Genomic DNA, 22,653 nt, shown 5'->3' with positions numbered 1-22,653 from the left:
TAATTTAAAAATATATAGCAAACATATATAATGGTGAATGCTGATAGCTTTTACGCTGAGATCAGAAACAGAAAAAGAATGCCCGTGATCACGTTTATTCAGTTCTATACCAGAAGTCATAGCCTGTGCACTAAGATGAGAAAAAGAAAAATATCAGAATTAAAAGAGAACAAGTAACTGTCATTATTTTCTGATGGCTGATTTTGTGTGAAGAGAATCTAAATGATTCTATAATAAACAATTAGAATTTGTAAGTGAGTTAACAGAGTTGCTAGATAAAATGTTTATATACAAAAATCTATTGTATTCTTACATAACAGCAAACAAAATGAAATAAAAGCTATATACCATTACCAAACCCTCATATACCTTGTAATAAATATAATAAGCATGTATGAAACCCCTACACAGAACACTTTGAAAGAATATAAAGAAAACACAAATACATAAGTAGAAAGATAGACCATGTTCATAGACTTGGAGACTCACTATTTTGAAGGTGCTATTTCTCTTCTAATCCTTTTAGAATATAAGAAAATGTCTTCATTAACTTGTAATAGGGAAAAATTTCTTAAGCAATGCAGCCATATAGGGAGAATTTGATAAATTGGACTACATTAAAATTAAGACCACTATTTTAAAAAGATTCTAGATAAGAGAGTGAAAATAAAAACCACAGAGTCAAAGAAAATATTGTAACTCATGAACCAACAAAGGAATCATATCCAGAATACATAAAGAAATTCTAAAAGTCAATAAGAAAAAAACGGACAATACAACAAAGGGGCAAAGGACTTGAATAGACATTACACAAAAGAGGATGTCCAAATACTAATAAACATGAGATTGTGCTCAAGCTCATTATCAGTCAACCAGAGGTTAGCAAGTTTCTTGATACAAAATCAATATACAAAAATCAACAGAATTCCTATACAACAGAAATATAATGTTAAAAACTATCATGTTTGAAAGCAATAAAAATAATACTTGTATTAAATGTAACACAGTATATCTAAACCTTATGATATTGGGAAGACTTGTCATATGAAATCTCAAAACAAAGTCATTAAGGAAATATAGTATTAGAACTGGATAAACTAAGAGACCAGTGGAACAGCATGGAGAACACCAAATCAAGTATGAATCAAATCAGAACCAAATAATATCAGACAAAAATTATATATCTATTTTTGATATATGTATATTTATAAATATTGATCTATTATATAAAGAATGAAATTTAAGTTTAGTAAGAGTAAGAAATTATTCAATAAATGGTCCTGGAATAATTGATTACTTACATGGCAAAAAACTAAGTTGGATCCCTACCTTATACTATACTCAAAATAATTCAATCATCAATATGGAAAGCAAAATTTGAAATATAGGAGTAAATGTCTATGCTTTCATGTTAGTAAAAGTTTTTTGAAAAGATGCAAACCACAAACCATAAATGAGCAGATTGGCAATCAAAAAAAATTGGTCATTGAAAGACACTATTAAATGAAAAGACAATCACAGAATAACAGGTTAACAGATGATATTTGCCACACATATAACTGACAAAGGATTAGAGTACAGAATATATAAAACACTCCCATGAGTAAATAAGAATTAAAAATTAACAGAAAAATGGGAAAAAGATACAAACACATGTTTCTTTTCTAAATGACAGATATTTTAAAGAAAGCTCAATCTACTCCATGGAATTTGAATTGATCTGTTTAGCAAACCATAATAAACTATATATTTACATTCACAGAGTCAGAAAAAATGAACAAGTCTGACAATATCAAATATTGTTGAGGATAAGGACCAATGGAAACTCACTCACTAAAAATAAAAGTAAAAGATGGAAAGGATAAAACTGCTCTGAAAAACAATATTTCATAGTATTGTAAAGTTGAACAAGAACCTTTTGTATGACTCAGCAATTGCACCCATTAAGTGTGTTAAGTCAGAAAATCTTGCAGAGATCATGTGCAAGAACGCTCACAGCAGCATAGTTTATAGTAGCCATAACAGGAAACTGAATATGTCTCGAAGGGAAAAATGAATACATAAGTAGGTGTGTGGTCATACAACATACTAACATATGGCAATAAAAACAGATGAATTACAGGTAATTCATCCTCAGTATAGATGAACTTCACAATATTGAATGAAGCAATTAGGCTGTAAAAGTAAATACACTTTTATAAAGTTAAAAAACATTCAAAATGGATTATTAGGAATTATAATAGATATGTTATTAACATGTTAAAATATGTTAGTATGTTAGTTAACATGTTATTAAACACAATAAATTTTAGTCAAGCTATTTTAAAAATCATGATGATTATAAACACAAAAATCAGGATGCAATTAAAGTTACCTAACTTCTGGAATTAGATGGGGTATTGAGAAGTTGCAAAGAGGATTTCAAATATATAGGATCTAGGTATTTACCCAAATGATACAAAAATACTAATCCAAAGGGATACATGCACCCTGATATTTATAGCAGCATTATCAACAATAGCCAAATTTTGGAAAGAGCCCAAATGTCCATCAACTGATGAATGGATAAAGAAGATGTGGTATATATATACAATGGAATATTACTCGGCCATTAAAAAGAATGAAATTTTACCATTTGCAATGACATGGATGGAACTTGAGTGTATGACAAGTGAAATAAGTCAGTCAGAGAAAGACAAATACCATATGATTTGACTCATATGCAGAATTTATGAAACAGTGAACTTGGGGAGGAAAAGGAGAGAGGCAAACCAAGAAACAGACTCAACTATAGAGAAAAAACTGAGGGTTGCTGGAGGGAAAGTGGGCAGGGAGATGGGTTAAGTGGATGATGGGTATTAAGGAGGGCACTTGTGATGAGCACTGAGTGTTATGTGTAAGTGATGAATCACTGAATTCTACTCATGAAATTAATATTACATTGTATATTAACTAACTGCAATTTAAATAAAAACTTGAAACTACAAAAAAAGTATTTAGGGAATGTCTTGATTTCTTGACTAAATTGCTATTTCTTTACTTTGCAGATATATTAGAAATATTATTTCCTATATATGAAATGCTTTATTTTTTAAAGATTTCAAAAAATGAGTAGATGATAAGTAGAGTGGTATGTATTAAATTATTTTTTCTTATGTTTGTCAAAAGAGACATAATCTAGATTCATAATCTAGACATAATCTATATGGGGGTAGCAATATCTAAGAAGGATTTGACTGCTAATGGTGGTCATGGAAGTTGTCCAAACTGGGAAGATCTGGGATGCATGTGGGCTGAATCAAAGGGAACTGAGCAGGAACATTTTAGATGCAAGAGAGGAGAGGGAAGCAATAAATCTCTCTCTCTCTGTCTCTCTCACAGTACCATGGAAGTGTGCAAAGTGGGAACATGGTTGCAATATGCATGAGCTTTGTGCATGAACATTGTGCAAATCAAGGACAACCTGTCTATGTCTTATTACTTTCCTGTCATGGATTACACTTTTGAAAACTGAGAGGGATTTTCCTTCTTATGGTGGACTTGAAATATACAAGGATACAATTTGAGCCTTCTGGTTTCCAGTAATGTCTCTATTGCCGATGTGTTTTTGAGGAATTTTACTTATTTGAGGCAGTTGAATTACTGTCAATATTTTATTCTAAATAGCAATTATAACTTACATAGTTTTGATTACAGCTTTTTGTTCCCCATAGAGACAGGTAATACTATATAAATCAACACATTATGTTTCCTAAAATAGAGGACATACAATAAATGGTATATATGGTTACTTCTGTCTCCAATACATGATGTGTAAATTTTGCTAAATAGATGCAAATAATGCCATACCCACTACTTTTGCACATAAGTCAAAGTGCACTGTTCTTTAATTCAAAGTTTGCTGGGATACATGGCCTAATTTCCATCTGGTTATTCAAAGCACCTTCACTCAGCCTGTGTAAATATATCTGTGTTCCTATGAGAGTACTGCAGGACTATTTCGACTGCCCGTTCAGGCTTTCATTGATTCAGTAAAGTAGATTTGTTTCTGCTTTTTTTTAGGGATGAACTTGGGGAGAATTCAAATCTAAATGGTGTAAGGAATATTAAAAACCTCTTGGGAAGTGTTAGTGCAAAATGTTTAAGTCTTTGAAGTGTGTGATTGATATACCAGACTTGAATGGAAACAGAAACTGGATGAAGAATCCTAATTCACACTATATTTAACTTAATTTACCTGTGGCCCTTTTTCCATTTAGGATTTTATTTTGAATTGTTTCTCTGATGGCCAGGCAGGAGCATTTTTTGGAAACCTCACCGAACAAAGTATATTTCTCTGTGCTCCATGGTTATAGAAACCATCTATAGTGCATAGTTGTATAATCACCTAGTCTCTTGAGGCAACTGTTTCCATCATTCTCTCCTCCCTCCCTGCATGCACTCCCTACATATGTTTATTGGGTACTATATCCCATTGATTCTATTTCAGAAGCATCCCTTAAATCTTATTTTGGGCCCTCTTCCTATCTCTGATGGGCCATAGTGATTTACATCTATCTGGGGATATTATTCAAGATTTCTTCCTCTATTGAGTGGAACCAAGCACATTGCTACTACATGACTTTTGTTCTCTAATGATAAGCTCGATTTCCCCCAGGAAGTTCCAGAACATCCTCCATGTGCTCAAGAAGAATCTTTTCTCAGACTCATCTGATCATCTCCCTTCACTGGAAAAGTCTCCAACAGCTTGTTTTTGACTCTGAAAGAAAGTCTAAACTGCATTAGCATAGAGACCCTTTACTATCCTGTCTGCTTTCCCCTCCTCTAGCCCTTTCCAGACTCCGCACCGCCCAACATACACACATCTCCCACGTATGCTTTAGCCACTTCCAGTGACTGCCTATTCTTCACACATGCTACATCCTTTAATGGCATTGAGTCTTCACCTGTGGCTTTTCTTCTAAATCTAATACCCTCTTTCTCATCTCACTGACCTTGTCTGCCTGATGATTCTCCTCATCCATCAAGGTCCAGTTAAAACTCCTTTTCTCGGTAGCTTTCTCATATCCCTCAGGAAAGAGTAGCTGCTCTCATTAGTTCATACATATGTCTATTTTTCTTTTGCCACATTTTGTAACAGTTTTTTTCTGTCCACGTGTGTCTCACTTGTGGGCTCCTCAGAGAGGAAGAATGTTGCTTACTTCATTTGTGTATATCAAGTCCGAGTATAGCAGGACCTCAGAACATGGTTTATGACTAAAGAAATGACTGGGAAACTTCCTGTTCTCTAAGGGCGTGGAGTCCAAGGCAAGTATTGATGAAAACATATATGCAAAGAGGATTCTATCAACAGAATAAGGGATAAAGTTTCAATTAGTAAAGAGTTAAGAATTTGTATATCCACTTGACTAGTGAATTAATTGTATCTATTACATCTGTGGCAAATATGTCCAAGGACTGAAAATGAAGGTTAGGGAACAGAAGGTAAAGCCCTAAGGACCTGTCTGTGGCAAGGAGAGTTCTCTCACTTTCCCTGTGAGGGCAACTGAGGAAGACACCTGGTGGGTTCCTTCATTACCAACTGAGGAGTGTGTCAGAGAAGCAGCAGAAGTAGGTGGTTTATCTGTGGATATTGATAAAGGCTTTTTTTTCTCTCAACTAGGGGGACTGATATGCTTCTATTAACAGTTTTGGAGGTGTTGGCTCAGATTCTTCAATTCTCTGTTGGACGTTACACCGGACTTTTTGGATTTGTGCACATAACATTTTGAGATGAACCATGTCTTTACCCAGATCACAAGATCTTTGTCTTCTGAGATCTATGATGTTAGCTGAAATGTTGTTTGATCGAGTGACTGAATTTGATGAAGTTTAGGGGAGTTAAATGAGCTATATGAAAAAATAAATCTTCCAAAGTCTGGGTAAACTAGGCCAGATGGGATAAATATATGTTCTACAGCAGAAGAAATTAAAATGCACATATTTAAAAATATGAAGGAGTTAGGATAACTAGTAAAAAGAAAGTTCTTTTGGTTTTTTTTTTCTTTTCTTGGTTCTGAGGGTTGAGTTCAGCAGGACTGTGTGTACTTCCTTATCTGTTTTTGCTTGTCACCCAAGACAAGGCATATTGAGAAGAATTAGGTTAGAAATCAGAAGCTGGAGATTGTGGCACCTGTTGCTTTAGCACTAGCATATAACTTATCCACTGTTGTGGAAACCATTTAACCTTTCTGGCCCTTACGTTCCTTAACTGTAAATGAGAACAGTAATAGCTGTCCATGATCCCACTCAAGAATCGAGTGGGATGTAGGAGTGGAAAAGTCATGGCTAAGTCATCTGTAGGTGTACTTGACTTGATGGAAAATGTACAGTTATAACTGTAGCTCCCATTTTGAAGAAGGAGGCTATTTTCTTCCCCCCTCATGCACTACTTTTTAAAAACTCAACAAACAATTTAAAAATAACTAAAGCCATAACTTCAGGCCATCAATCAAAAATAACCTAAAACAAGCATCATAGAATGGTGGTGGAATGTTTGATATTAGTCTCTAGGGACATATTTGCAAGTCCAGTTTGTTGGAAGCTGAATGTCTTGTGTAGAGAGGTCAAATAGTAATTCTCCTGAGGGCTGATGAACTACTCTCCCATGAAACAAAACAGCTGACTAGAGCTTTCCATCTGGTTAATTTGTTCTGTGGATACTAACAAAGAAAAAAAAAAGTGATGATTTTCTTGGAGATTTACATTCAGAATCATGTAATTATAGCAGCTGTTATTGAAATGGTAAAATATATCATGGTAATACACAACTATATTTTATCAAACATTATATTCTTTAAAAATAAAAGAAGTAGAACTCTTATAAAATATGTAGGTTTAATACCATCCTTGAGTTTTTTCTCACTGGGAAATTTTCAAGACCAAAAGAATACTCCTTTAGAGATGAAACTGTATTATCTAAATCTCTGTCTATTCAGATCCCAGTTTTCTGCTTTTAAATTTGTCATTAAGTTTGCCTCTACAATTTTGATCACAAAGGAACCACAAGCATTTCAAATTATGTGTAAGTTGAGTTTTCTCTTCTACTTCCTGCAAAATTGCTGCTATTTCTGTAAAAAGTCTTCTGGAAGAGCAGATCTGGTTCCTGGGTTGACTTAGGGTCTCTCTTGCAAGCCTTGTTTTGAAGTTCTGATTAAGTGAAGGGTTTAATAAACGTAAGTACTGAATTAAAAGAGACAATTTATCTAAAAGTATTTAGCATAGGGTCAACACGTAGTAGAGGGGCAGAGTGACTGTTTCTTGCATATGAATTCCCCTGGATCAACCTTATTTCCTACACATGGAATCTATGAGAACACTGCAGATCTAATGTAAATATTAGAGAGTATTTTTCCTGCTTCCTCTCTATGCTTTTTGGAAAACTCAACAAATCTTCTATGGAATTCCTTAAGGGTAGTAATTGTATCAGTTTGTTTTGTCTTGTTTTGTTGGTCTTCCTTTTATTTCAAGATCGCCTTCATCACACTTATTAATTACTAACAGTATGTAAACACTAGTAGCTGTTTTCTGAGCACTGAGGAGGGAGCTCCATTGATTCATCTATTTAACACTTTCTACCTGCTTCCCCTTGCATCTCATGACAAAAACAAACTTACTTAGCAATAAGCATGATGTGTCGTTGTGAAAAGGAAGTCTACCTAAGTCCACTGAGGAAAGACTGAATCTGTAACCATGACCATGTGTGTAACACACACTAATCAGCTCCATCACCACCACAGGGCCAGGTATTTGCACAAGATCACATGAAAAATTTGCTATGATCTGGGGAATATACTTCACCAGAGAGGAAATACAATATCTTTTGTACCTTTTTCATCTTTCCATTTTTGAGTTCAATATCATGTGTTATAAAGAGATTGTGAACTGATCACTGTAAAGCCAAGATGGCTATTTTATTTTCCTGAATGTTTTTAAATAAGTTCTAATTCCCTTCCATAACTAGTGATGAGAAAGCTCAAACCTTGCTCAATTAACTCACCTTTAAATGGTGACAAACATATTCAGTTTAAACAATGGCTTGAGAGCAGGTCAGGTTAATAACTGTGGATCCAGGCACTATGCCAAGTGGTCCAATCAAAAGACAGTCGGTTCATCTGAACCCTATACAATCTTGAAAAACTAAAAGTACATGCTCCTTTATAATATAGGAGAATCAAGCAAAAAACACTTTCTATGATTTTCTTTTAAACAAGTATGTTTTTAAGTATAAGAAATAAACCATTTCTATTCTGATAAAATAGTATTAGAAACTGTCCAAGAAAATGAAATTGCTGTTCATTTGGAAGGTGGCCAATATAAAATGATAGATGTATTCTTTAACTAATAGATCCTACAAGGTAATTTTTTAAATCCCCGACTTACCTAAATGACAACTCCAGTCAAACAAATTAGTTAGGAAGAACTTTCAGCCAATCAACTAAGAGCAATAAATAAGATTTCACCATTGGTCACATAATTCCTTCCTGAGAATATGCCAAGTCTAACCATACAATATATTGGCTTTCATATATCCTGGCATTAATGTGTATTACAGCTTCTGTTGGTTTATGATCTTCAAATTCATAAAACACAATGATGGAAGAAGAGTCCATTTTTGGACCTTCTGAAATTAGGAGAGCCTGTCAAAAAGTTCTATTTCACCTTGGACTTAAAGCTTCAGACATTACTGAATTTTAAGGTATATGAAGGCACATTTATAAATTGTATTATGATATTATGTATTACGTATTGTGATATGTTTAATGAATGCCCTTTGTGTTTTTCGTAGATATTATTTATATTCTACCCTGTGTTATAACTGATTTGGAGCTTTGTTGTATTTCTTATAACCATCATGTAGACTCACTGAGAGCAGCTACCATGTTTTACTCATTTCTGTGCTCTACTGGAAGACGAGCAGTGCCACATATTTTGTGGGTGATCTTCAAAAATGTCTTGGATTAAACTGTTGGTAATTAAAAATTATTTCTATTTTGTTAAAAGTGATGATGGCTCAAGACCAGGAAAATAAGCTGTGGCTCCTCCAGTCTTGGAATTTTCTGCTGGGGCATCATATGATTCCCTAGTGACTAGAAGCACTCTTCAAGCAGCATTCTCTTCTTGATTTCTGGGGTGGAGGCTCCAGATACTCTTTCTCTTCCTCTGAACTAATAGGCCTAATCAGAGGATAACAAAGTGTCCTATATCTTTGCAAGTCTACCAGCAGTTTTCCAGATGATTGTATGCATCGAGTAGGTATTTGCTCTCTCTTTGGATCTTTCTACTCTGTTTTCAAAATTAGTGGTTCCTGCAGCTTTAGGCTCTTATCAAGCCTGTTGAAGGCTGGGGAGGGAAGGGCTGGAACTTTGATGGGAGGAGCTCTTCCTGGCCCTTCACAGACATGGGGAGGATGTAATGCCAGGCACTTGTTGAAGGCCAGCAGCCTGCTACTAAGGGCTGGTCATAAGGCATATGTACCCCTTGTCATACACATGACATTTACAATCTATCACCAAATTCTTAACTTTCAGTTGATTTTTTGGGACAGGTAACAGTAGCATTATTTATAAAACCACTCAGTTATCAGTATCCTATTTGGCATTTTGTCAACACCTAAATATTTATGTGGTTTAAAAAAATGGCATTTATATTCTTCCTTGCAAGGTAGAAAATTGTAAATCGTATCCATAAGTGGTGCTTTAGAGCAAATGAGATAATAGGTATCAAAATACCTTAAAAATTATGAGTTATGCAAGTATAAACATTGCTGAGAAGGAAAGTATGTAGGAATTAGAGTAATTATAGATGGAAAATGACAAAATTTTAAGAATATTTACAACTTGTTATGCTAATAGTGTTGTAATACTTGATATTGATCAAAACCAATCTTGGCATCTCATCAACTGACATTTCACTTAAAAATACTTAGAGTAACCCTTGAGGAAACCACAAGATACAATATGATGGAATGGACAGGGAAGGTAGAGGGATTTACTTTTCACTGGGTAGCCTTTTGTACTTTTTGAATTTTGTTCCAAATGCATGCATGGACTATCTTAAATAAAATCTTAACACAAATCAAAAGATTAAGTTTATTTCACTTGACTCTCTTGTTCCTGATCATAAAATGTAAGAACTAGACGAGATAGATCAGTTTCAACTCATTTTACAGATATGAAAAACTAAATTCTGAAGATAGTATTCATAGTTACTTTCCAGAAAGATTAGGAAAAATGGAATATATCTTCCAAATAAAACTGTGTAAGCACTTAATAGAAAATACCCAAATTGCTAATCAACATGAAATTTTAAAATATCACTCATTACTTTGCTTTATTACCACATCTGTCATTTGCATGAATTTTAACAAGCTTCTTTTTAGACCAGATTACTACTTTGTAATGAGTGACCAGGTTGTTAAATAAACATGAACGATTTTCTTTAAGATTGTCCAAAACTGGATGCCAAGTTAGTGACCCACTTAAAGAATCTTACATTTACCACCATTTTGGTAATTTTTCACAATTTGTTTCTCAGCTCTGCTCTGTGTGACCTTGTTTTCTCAAAGAGAAAGAAAGAATTAACTTCCATTTTCCAACAAATTAGCTGCACAACCAGTCTTCTCTGCAATAGTTTTCTGCAATAGTTTAAAAAAAATGTCTACCATTAGATCTAGGAGGGTGAGGAGGAAGAGAAATAAGGAGAAGGACGAAGGAGGGAGGGGAGGGAGCCCAGAAGAGAAATTTCGGAAACTCAGGAAGAGGAACCCCTCTGGGTATAGTAAGATATTTAGAGATAAAGCCTCTTAGTGCTGCAGTCATTTTGATGTTTTTCCTTCCCTATAAAAGCATGCTTCTGATCCAATTCCATTTTTACAGAACCACTAAATCTAGAAGCAGGGAGAGATTTTTGAAATTCTCTAGTTTGTGCCTCTCATCTAACAAATGCGAAAAACTGAGGGCCAGGAAGGCAAATTGTTTTTTAAAGCTGAAAAAGTGGTTAGTGCAAAGGTTTCCACCAGAGTCCAGATCTCCAACTCCTCATGGAAGCCATTTGTCATTGTTTTCATATATAGATGGGCAAAAAGCTTGTATGGAGTGACAGCTTTGGTTACTGCTGTGATTTTTTTCCAAAAGAGAAAAAAACGTATTTGTATCTGGCTCTCCAGGTTTGAATTACTGACCAGGTAACAACCTCACATGCATAGAGAGGTTCATTCTGGAGCTCAAGCCAAGCCACCACTAGCTATACAAAACAAACCAATTATCTTCAACAGCAAGTACATGTCCCCTCCAACATTCAAGGCCAATTCAATTTCTATTGGTTTTCGTTTATTATAGTTGTTACTGGTTGGGAAGAAAAACCCAAACCACATTTGGTTTGATTTTCTGAATCCTCACCAAAAATATGAGGTAGTGATGCATGTGTGTATATGTGGTTTGTATGTTTGTGTGTATGTGAATATGTGTGCTGTGGTGTGTGTGTGGGGGGTGGGGGTGGGGGGTGTTGGGGCTGGGGATGTGTGGTGAGTGCTGGAAGTTGATGTTAACTAGTTTTTCCAGTATTTCTGCCTGAAGCAAAATAATCTTCCTACCCGAATGTGATTTACAAAGATACCAGGCAGGACTGTATCCTGTGCTTTGGTGATAGCATTAATCAATAAATTCAATAATTCCCTTGACAGTTTAAAATTTGTTGGTGATGGAGGGGGTGACCATTTGAACAGCTGCATGGTGATATTGAAAACCAGCTTTAACTTAATTTTTATCTATTCTTGGTCTTTGAGTTGTAGACAAGGTTGGTTCTCAGCATCTGTTGAAGGAAAATGCTTGTAGTCAAAGTGCTCACAGCCTCACTCATCAGTTGTGGTTTACACCTTTGGAAACACAATGTGTTGATCTCAGGTTGTTCATGCTAATTTTGAGAGTAAACGGCAAAATCTGTGTTCATTCCCTTGGAAACCAAATGTTCACAGTATTAGCTGACAAATACTGGTTACGAGTTAGTGTTGTTTTCATTTTTACCCGAAGCATCACTCAGTGTGTGAATTTTTAAGTCATGCGGATGTGTCACACACACAGGAGCAGAGATCTCTCCTTGCCTTGCTCAGGGCTGTGTCCTTGGCACCTAAAGCAGAACTTGGCACAAATATGTGTTAAATGAATGCAGGAAGAAAGAAGTCAGATGTTTGGCCACAGAATCTTAAAGGTTTAGAGCCAAACAGCCACTCTTCTCCCGTTTTATAAATAGAAGCCAACCCAGAGTCTTTAGATGACTTGTGTTTGAATCACACTTTCTGCGACCTTCAAAATCCAAGCTCTTTAGCATAGCATTTCAGACCTTTCATGATCTGGCTCTTTCAACCCAACATTATCCAACAGTGTACTTTTAGTTCTATGGGTTTCACAAAGAGCTCTGGAGTGCCAAGTCCAGGCCATCCACAGTGCTTAGCAGTGAAGGTGAAACCAGGTTTATCCTTTGAAAAGCTTCCATGCTGGGAGAGAGACTCATAAATAATTCTTTACTCCATGACTCTTCCACCAGATGAGGACCTTGGCTCTAAGTTCTCATGCACAGCTCTCGGTACTTCTCCACACACAGTTCATCTTGGCTCTAGTTAGTCATGTTTACTGCTCAACAGTAAGCTTGTGGTGGGACAGACGCTACGTTCCCACCAGACTTCTGATGTCTAGCAGTATCACCAGCATATGTTGAGTACTCAGTAAACATTGTGGATGGAAGAAATGAGGGCAGAAAGGAGAGAGGACATGCGGAAATACTTGGGATAAATGCGTGGGGCCCTCTGGAGATTTCAGGAAATTTCTAGAAAGCTTCAATTGAAGCTTCTTCTAGAGCAGTGTCCTAAAGTTTGAATAAAGCTAGTCTGTAGGAAAAGCAGGGGAAAGTTCCTAAGCAGTGGGGAGTCCACATGGTTGTGGAGGTGGTGACCTAGTATGCCAAGGGATGTGGACGACAAGCCCAGTGAGCACATTAAGAGCTGCTCAAAGGACCAGACCTGGAAGGCAGCATTTCATCCATAGTTGAGCAAAAGAAACGTCACTTATGAAACTAAATATTTTTACATGTCAGAGCTTTAAAAACCCAGCTATACATTGCTGCAAATGTATTTAGCCTACTGTTTGCTTCTTGGTCAATGGAAGACCACACTATAAAAGCAGGTCATACGTGTGACATACGCTGACATACGCTGTTAACTAAAAATCTTAATTGACATTTCTGCAATTTACATCAATGACTTAAATTTATAAGAAACCAGGAATGGTTTCTTGAATTAAAAATCGTATAAGAGAAGCTCTCATTTCCCCAAGTTTCTAGACTTGTCATTTCTCTTTTGAAATTATTGGGGATAAAACGTTCCTCCCTTGGCTCTTTGATTCTCTTATACTTGTGGAATGACTTAACCGATAAATAACTGGGCAAAAGGGTCCTCTCTAGTGTAACCCATTCTCCCTCAACACTCAGGTGGAAATTGCGTGCTCACAGGCTGCAACTCTGCTCCTCTCCCTCCAGGGAATTCGCTGCAGCCACCTGGCCCCAGGAAGGAGCACTGTCACCTGCAGGGCCCACATTCTCTCTCTTCTGGGAGTGAACTCAATTCAGGCTGCAAGGGGCAGTCTTTTGAAAAACCTTGTTTTCCAATTCCGTTTCAGTAATAATGAATTGAAAATAAGTTGATTCACATATGACACCTGCGTCTACTTTGCAATTCTTAGAACTCTAAAAGTAGAGATACGTGATTAAGTGGAACTTTCTAATCCATACATATGTTACAATAAAGGTGATTTATTCTTAAGTATTGTTTGTTGTATTATGTGTATGGATGTGTGGGGAAAGAGGAGGTGAGTGAGTAATATACATACCAGCTTTTATTAACCAGGATGTTAAATTAGGATTCTCTGATTATGCTAGCTTTGTAGTTTAACACTTAAAAACAAAATGAAGGAGTGAATAGCATTATTTGCAAGCTCTTAGAAAACAAGCAAAACAATAAATATTCTAATTATCTTGATCACAATAGCTGTTAATTCTTAAAGAATTTTGGAATTTGACTTAACTGTTTTCTCTTTAGGTTATAGCGTGTAAGGTTTTTGGATTTCAAATATTAGTTTCCCAGGTGCAATTTTCATAATGGCATACGTTCATTTCTATTAATTTTTTTCAAATCATTCGCGGTTTAACCAACATCAAAAGTAAAGTACCAATATGTGTTTTAATAATGATTTATGGTTTACAAAGTACTTTCATGTATATTATCTGAAACAGTGATTTTTAAACATTTTAGTTTAAGAATTTATTTAGCATCTGGGGCGCCTGGGTGGCTCAGTCAGTTAATGGGCCGACTTCGGCTCAGGTCATGATCTCACAGTCCGTGGGTTCGAGCCCCGCATCAGGCTCTGTGCTGAAAGCTCAGAGCCTGGAGCCTGTTTCAGATTCTGTGTCTCCCTCTCTCTGACCCTCCCCCGTTCATGCTCTGTCTCTCTCTGTCTCAAAAATAAATAAATGTTAAAAAAAAAAAGAGAATTTATTTAGCATCTAATGAAAACTATCACTTAAGAATATATACATATGCATGTGTTCACAGATGCTTCTCAAAACTAAGGAAACCAGGATTCTTGGAACCAGGCTTTAGATTAGAGGTTGCCAACTCTAGCCCAAGGGCCAAAACCTAGCCACAGCCTGTGTTCGAATGGCCTGAGACCTAAACATAGGTTTTACATTTTTAAATGATCAAAACACACACACACACACACACACACACACACACACACACACACACACACAAATGAAGAATACAATATTTCAACATGTAACATGTGAAATGATGTAAAATTTAAATTTCAGTGTCCTTAAATAAAGTTTTATTGGAACATGGCCATACTCTTTAATTTACATATGGTCTGTGGCTGCTTTTTTTTTTTTAAACAATTTATTTTTAAGTAATCGCTACATCCAACATGAGACTCAAACTCACAACCCTGAGATCAAGAATCACATGCTCCACTGCCTGAGCCAGCTAGGTGCCCTTGTGGCTGCCTTTGAACTATCATGGCAGAGTTGAGTAGTTTCCAGGCCTAATATATTTACTATCTGGCCCTTTACAAAAAATGTTTACTGATCCCTGATCTAAAGTTTCAGAGTATATTTTGTGGTTTTTAGTTATATTATGTTGAGTGTTTGTTTAATTATGCTTAAGTTTAGGATTTGAAAGGGACCTCTACACACTGCTTTAAAGAATATAAAATTATTGACTAAATGACTTGTAAAATAATGCTAGAAATCATTAATGTGGTGTTTGGAATGTAAGGGCATGGCAAAATGGTTCTGATATTGCTTTAAGGGAAAAAAGGAGTCTGAAGTGAACAATCAGTGTGATCTCAACTACATAAATACTATTAAAGAGTAGAAATCAAGTTTAGAAGAAAATATGCTCAAATGATAGACCTCTTGATTGAAGTTATGGATTTTTAAAAACATGTTTACTATTCAGGACTTCATAAATTATACAATGTATCTCTTTGACAATAAGGAAAAACAAAATACTGAACTAAATTAGAGTACAGTTAAACTCTCACAGATTAGAATCTTCTGTGGTAGTATAACCATAAATATGTTCAAGAGAATGAGTTGATAGACTGAAAGTAATTATAGGACCAGAAATCATTTTGAAAAATTAAATTTTACTTCATTTAGGTAGCATGACAGCTTGGTATCAGATGCTTTTTCTTTTCTTTCCTGCATGCAAATTTATACCCATGAATCTGCTAAAGAAATGTTGATCTTTGTGTTAAGAAACAATTTTCCACAAAACCGAAGCATTTTAGTTCTATACTAAGAGGCATTTGGTCAAAATTTATGATAGATTATTCCTTGTTCATAGGAGACTCATGAAATGGTCATGAACATAATGCATAGATTCATGATGTAAAGAAAATTAAACAATTTGACCATTTTTTTCTGTAGCTACTATACTGGCTTGATCTACTTGGTGAACATTTGAATGAATATATAAATGAATAAATTACCTTGTATGACTTTCTGGCTCTGAAAAAAATACATAGTTTGATATCTTGATCAGGACAACTCTTAATACTCTTTTAAAACATATTAAGGGTAACATGACCACATTAATTAAATTGTCTTATGAAGAGTTGTGAGGAATCATTGAAGAGAATAAAATCAAGCTGGGATACAAGGAGCCCAGAAGCCCATTCCCCACCGTCTTCAGTGCTGTAATTGTGATTAAATTGTGAATCAAACAAAAAGGTGTATTCTTAAATAATGTGAGGGGAGAATCTGATGTATCAAAATGATCTACTGAAAAATAAACCTCAGAATCCATTTGGTGGTTACTGCTCTTGCAAAATGAACAAACAAAAGAATATCTCAAATCTATGTTAGTAGCAACAGTATTATAACAGAAGAATTTGAGAAGAAATAAAAATAACCATAAGAGACTCAGCAATAGAGAACAAACTGAGGGTTGATGGAGGGAGGTGGGTGGGTGATAGGCTAGATGAGTGATGGGTATTAAGGACGGCACTTGCTATGATGAGCACTGCGTGTTATAGGTAAGTGATGAATCACTAAATTCTACTCCTGAAACCAATAGTGTAGTGTATGTTAACCAACTAGAATTTAAATAAAAATTTGAAACAAAAGAAATAAAAATAAAAATAAAAATGTTGCTATTACACTAATACAAAATTTTACAAAATGGGTGTTTTTATTCCATCTTTAAGACAGGGAGGCAAACTAATTTGCCTGAGGTTGCAGAAGACTCAACATGGACCAGACTTCAAAGCCTTGATTCTCTTCTCTGTGTCACACTATCACCATTGCATTGACTTTTTAGCCTTGTTTATTTATTTAATGAATTTGAAGATCTTTTTCCCTTTCTAGTGTGTTAATAGTCCAACTCAGAAGCAGCATTTGGAGGACTACATCTCATATTTCCTTTTACTCAAACCATATCTTAAAGCTTTCTGTTCCCTGTCTCCATTTCTCATTTTACAGGTCTTTGGAAATGTGTCTATAAAATGCATTCACTCTTTACTGATCACCTGCAACCTGCGAAAGAGTGTTTGAGGTATTAGAAATTTAGTATTGCCACAGTCCTTCACTCTAAAGGGGCAGATAGTCTTATAGGTGAGACAGATAAATAAATGAAATTATTATGTGAGACCAGAAGGCACATTGGTAATATGAGAATACTCAAAGTGGTATGAAATGTGGACTTGGGTGGAAGGTGTTCTGTAAGTACTTCCCAAAGGATGCACACCTGAGCTGAGATCCAAACTATGAGGGTGACTGAGTTGAGTTAACTTTGTAGGCAGAGGCTCTGCCAAGAAGCGCCTTTGGAAGTTTGGCAGAAAGCAGGCATTTGCTCTGTTCTTAATGTGCTGAAGGTCATTCGGCATGTCTGAGCAGTAGTGTGTGTGCGTGTGTGTGCATGTGTGCCCACCAGTGCCACAGTAGAAGAATGTAGAGGCTAAGTTATTCAAAGTATTGACTGATGATAATAATAAGGCCATTTAACACTTACTCTGGGCCAGGCACTGTTGCAAGTAATTTTAATATCACATGTTTATTTCTCATAAAAAAACCAAGAAAAAGGCACACCATCATGATCTCCATTTTATATACAAGGAAAAGGAGACACACAGAAGTTGAGTGACAACTTCAAGTTTCCAGACCTAGGGAGCAACACAACTGGAACTTGAGTTCCAGCCAGTCTAGCATGAGAAGCATGGTCCTTGGACTAGTATTATCAGCTTCACCTGGAAGCTTGATAGAAATGTAAAAACAACCCAGACCTACAGAACCAGAATCTGCATTTTAACAAAGACCAGGTCCTACCTGAGCACTTCAAAGTTTGAAGAGATCTGTTGTAATCCCTTATAATCTATTATTGTTTCTCTTTAACTTTGAGAAGGAATCTGGAGATTACCTTAAGGCCAGTGGAGAGTCAGGGAAAAGTTTGAAGTAAAGGTTGGCAAAGTCAAATGTGTATTTACACCAATTGTTTTAGGTCAATCACTCTGGCTTCAATATGGAGCCTTCAGTAGCAGAGGGAATCCTGGAGGCAGAGAGACCAGTGAAAGGGCTACTGTTCACCAAGTACAAGAAGATGGCAGCCTGAAATTGGGTGGTGGCAGTAACAAAGGGGAGGTGTAGGCTAATGCACAGGACAGCCTTGCCAGAACTTAGAGATTCTTTGGGTATTTGAATTGAGGGAGGGGAGGAGTTAGTTCCCCCAAGTTTATGGCTTGAGCAACTGGTTTCACCATGGTGTCATTTACTATGTAAGAGTATACCTGAGGGAAATTGGGTGGGGAGTAGGAAACGATAATTTGCTTTTAGATTAAATGGTGAGATTTGGGAAGACTTTGGGGCAGCCAAGTATAGCTGTTTAGCCAGGGCCAAAGAAAGCCCCAGAAACCACGTATAAATGGCAGGGAAACCATATAAATTACTTGGGTATGTTGGAAGGGGTCTTTGTGCAGGTCCTGGTTTGTCCCTGATATCCCTTCCTCCTCTACCATTTAATTCATTGGGGTCCAAGCCTACTCCGAGCAGTTTTGCATTCAGCAGACAATTAAACATACAGGTCTATGGCTCAGAAAAGATACTTCAGCTAGAGATACAGATTTCGTATTCATAAGCCTATAGAACAGATGGTAACTGAGGCAGTGAGATTTCCCAGAAAGAGAAAAGGAGTCCAGGATACAGGGGAGAAGAAGAGAAATCTGCAAAGCAGACCAAAAAGAGTGGTCTTCGTGGGAGAGAAGAGTTTGATATCATGGAAGCCCTGGGTAAAGCGTGTCCCAAAGTGGGGGAAATGGAGAATAGGGTAAAATTGATTCTAGACACTGAATAGATAACGAGAAATGTCTGCTGGATTTAGCAATACACTAGTGATTGACAACCTCCATGAGAGCTGGGAAAAACTGATGAGGACTAAAGCCAGATTACAATAGACTGAGAAGTGGGGCTCGGGAAGCGGAGATTAATAGAGTGTAGACAACTTTTCAAGAGATTGATCTATGAAGCTGAGGAAGAGGGGAATTGGAGGAGCTCAGTAATGAAGGAGAAATGTTTTAAGATGGGAAATTTGAGCATGTTTGAGTGCTGATAAAAGGAGCCCATAAAGAAGGGAAGATTAAAGACTGTGATGCTTGAAAGGGTAATGGACACTTGTATAGCTCTTCCTTTTATGTTCCAGTGTACCAGTAGGTAGGTATGGAGATATGGGAGGATGTTCAGAGAAATGGGAAGACTCCTCTGCTGGAGTGGAAGAGTCATCTGTTCCACATTCTGGGGTCTTTAGTGGGTTAATCCTACCAGCATTCCATCCTAAGCCTTGCTCTCCACAAAAGGAACTGTTCTGCTCCTTGAAAACTCCACTTTTATTTCCATTACACACTGCTCAGGACAAGTATGGCCATGAATTAACTAAGCACCTGCTTTAAAATTTAAACTTTAAACTTGGGGCCCCTGGGTGGCTCAGTCAAGTTGAGCATCTGATTCTTGATTTCTGCTCAGGTTATGATCCCAGGGTCGTGCAATCAAGACCTGTATCGGGCTCTGTGCTGAGTGTGGAGCCTGCTTGGGATTCTCCCTCCCTCTCTCTTTCACTCTTTCCCCCTCTGTTCCTCCCCAACCTGTGTGTGCTCTTGCTCTCTCTCTAAAAAAAAAAAAAAATTAACCCTTAAACTAAAATCCTTGCCTTAGCCTTACCTGTCTTCAGGTGAGGACAGTTTAAAGAGACAGTTTAGGCATACTTCTGTCCAAAACCCTTTAAAGATTTGGTGAACCCACTGGTACCAAAATATGTCTGAAGCTGAGGTCTCTGGTTTCACAGAAACCAGTGGCTCATAATCAGGACCCCAGAGAATACTCAAGGGCAGATTTCAGGTATCTATCAACCCCAGATATGTAATTGAAAAATCTATTTGCAATGGGCTTTTTTTTTTTTTTTTTTTTTTGTGAGAAGAAGGTCCATTGACTTCTATCAGAGTCTTAAGGGCATCTGTAGTCTGTGGAGATAGATAAATGCTCAAGCTGATCATTTCCAGGGTACCAAAAAGTAACCAATACTAATGATGACAATCAGAGAGGAAAAAAGACAATTACAAGAACATGGAAATACAAGTTTGTTTAACTGTCGTCTGACTCAGAATTTCCCATGTGAACCCAAGTATTTGGTTTTCAATTCTAAAGAAATCATGTTTCCTAGATTGAAAACATAAAAAACAAATCAAAGCTTTTCCAACATGTTCTAGATGAACGTTTATTTTCAATATTATAGTTGAAAGTTACTAGGCTTGCCTAAGGAACCCAAATGAATCTACCTTTATTCAAAATGTTGTTGGCAAGTATAATAAAAATCAGAGGTAAACTTGTCAGTGAGGTGATATGACATTAAAACACAAATCTGCTGCTCTTGCTTAGAATTGGCAACTAATGGTAACATGTGGAAATCAAGCAAGTGTAGAAAACAGACATCAGAGTTTACCTTCCCCATCAAACAATTTGGATTATGGCTTCAGGCATGTATCATAACAAATATGTTAAGAAATATCTTGTATGATACATGCTTGCAATATTTGCATTAAATATTGATCTATAGGCTTTGCTGATGAAAATGCTAGAATTTATACATGATGATATTGTGAATGTGAAATGACAGCTAAAATGACGTGAGGATTTTCTTACATTTTATTTATAAGGATTACACGTTTTATTCATGATTCTTTTCAGTTTCCACATGTTTGAAACCCAAACTAACAGCTTAGTTTTCAAATGGCTGACAGATACCACAGAGGGTCTGACTAAACTAGTGAGGGAGAAAGTGTAAACACATATGGAATGTATGCTTTTGCTTAAGAAACGCTGTTTGTTTCAAGAAGCAATGCCTAAGATTCCTGTAATAGATTATATATTTGTGTGGGCCAGACATACAGACATTTCAATTCAATCTCAGAAAACCTAACACTAGGAATGATCTTGGGGTGACTGGGTGGCTCAGTCAGTTAAGCATCTGACTTCGGCTCAGGTCATGATCTTGTGGTTCATGGGTTCGAGCCCCACATCGGGCCCTGTGCTGGCAGCTCAGAGCCTGGAACCTGCTTCAGATTCTCTGACTCCCTCTCTCTCTGCCCCTCTCCCGCTTGCACTCTGTCTCTCAAAAATGAATAAACGTTAAAAAATTTTTAAAAAATTACAGGAATGGTCTCTAAGCCTGCTTCTGGAACAAGCAGGCAGATTTTTCTTGAAAATAGCAGGAATCTCACTAACTGACTTCAAATCTGTAAATGACTTCAAATTGTGCTCCGGATACATAAACCCAGCCATAAAATAACCGCAGTGATAAAGTTAGTCATTCAAATAAACGAAGCCAAATAAATCCCCAGAATCCTGCCACCTTTGTTGTTGTTGTTGTTCTGTTTTATGGCAATGAAGCTATAACGTGTATAAAAGCCATTTTCACAACTCAGGAGGCAACTCTGAAGAGTTATCTGTCCACTATGTGGCCCCCACACACATATTATTGAAGTGAGAAATCTGAAAAGCTCAGCTTATAACATATGATAACTGTTGGCTCAAATAGCTTTTTAAAGTTTCTAAGAAACTTCAAGATATACACTTACTTGCCAAGTAAAAGTGTTCTCATAAGAGGTTACTAGAAATTTTATAAGAATCGCTCATACTTAAAAAAAAAAAAATGAACGCCGAAATACCACATAAAAACCACAAAGGAAACATGGAAAAGAAAACAGAACTTACTTTTTCTTAAGTTGCTTCTTCCTGTGATTTAAAGAGTAGGAAAGAAGAATATATGATGATTTTTTTTCCTCCGACACATCCAGATGTCAACTCCAAGAGGAACAGAATGAACCACCAGAGCTATCTGAGGGTTCCCCCAATTGCAGCTTTTTCAACTTTGTAGAAGAAAATAGGAGGGTGAGTGGGTTTCCTCCAAGTCTTGTGATGTGTATGTAGCTGACTCCTACTGGGCTGAAAAAGCACTCCTTGTCAATTTTTACTTAAAATTGGGAGTAACAAATTCTCTGCAGGATATCCTTAAAGGGAAATTCTGCCAAAATTAGTATTTGAAATATCTGGATAAGCTCCAGAATTTTAAAGTACAGTGTGTATACACAGACAACTCACATACACACTCAAGAAATTTCCACTGCCTAGGCTAAATTAAGGGCATATTTAAATTTTTAAAAATCTCTAAAAGGATGATGTAGTTTCCTTTTCCTTGATTAATCTGTTTTGTTTGTTTGTTTGTTTGATTTTGTTTCATTTTCTTGCTTTCTGGTGACTATCTGAACCTGTCTCTTAGGTTAGAGATGGCTGTACTACAGAGCTTTTCTGTCGAACTATCTGGAAAGAGATGAAGCCCCATGTTCTTACCTGAAGAATTTTTGGTAGCTTGAGAGATAAACCCTGGGTTGTGGCTTCTATCACTGCCTTCTTGGGAAACTTGGGAAATTTGAGCCTTGGATTTGACTAGAATAACTCCAGGTAGCTACCTGCTTCCTGCACGTGCACTGAGGACTTACCACTCCCTGCTTCTTTCTGCGT

At 36.5% G+C, this 22,653-nt stretch overlaps 1 protein-coding gene across 4 annotated transcripts in view; it reads right to left on the bottom strand.

Annotated features, from left to right (window-relative positions):
• Nucleotides 1–22,653, bottom strand: part of FHL5 (four and a half LIM domains 5) — a 41,889-nt gene extending 19,236 nt beyond the window's left edge. The window contains exons 1-2 of one of the 4 annotated variants that reach the window (XM_040474205.1): nucleotides 22,483–22,653; nucleotides 21,847–22,077 (exon numbers count right to left, since the gene is read on the bottom strand). The gene's annotated coding sequence lies outside the window, so the exon portion shown is untranslated. The remainder of the gene's footprint in view (nucleotides 1–21,846; nucleotides 22,078–22,482) is intronic. The other 3 variants (XM_040474206.1, XM_040474207.1, XM_040474204.1) reach the window with 3 other exon arrangements.

Source organism: Herpailurus yagouaroundi, unplaced genomic scaffold, assembly GCF_014898765.1.
Source record: "Herpailurus yagouaroundi ecotype Mexico unplaced genomic scaffold, PumYag 139, whole genome shotgun sequence".
NCBI lineage: Eukaryota > Metazoa > Chordata > Mammalia > Carnivora > Felidae > Herpailurus > Herpailurus yagouaroundi.
Note: the sequence above shows the minus strand (reverse complement) of the source record. Positions and strands in the feature narration are given on the sequence as shown.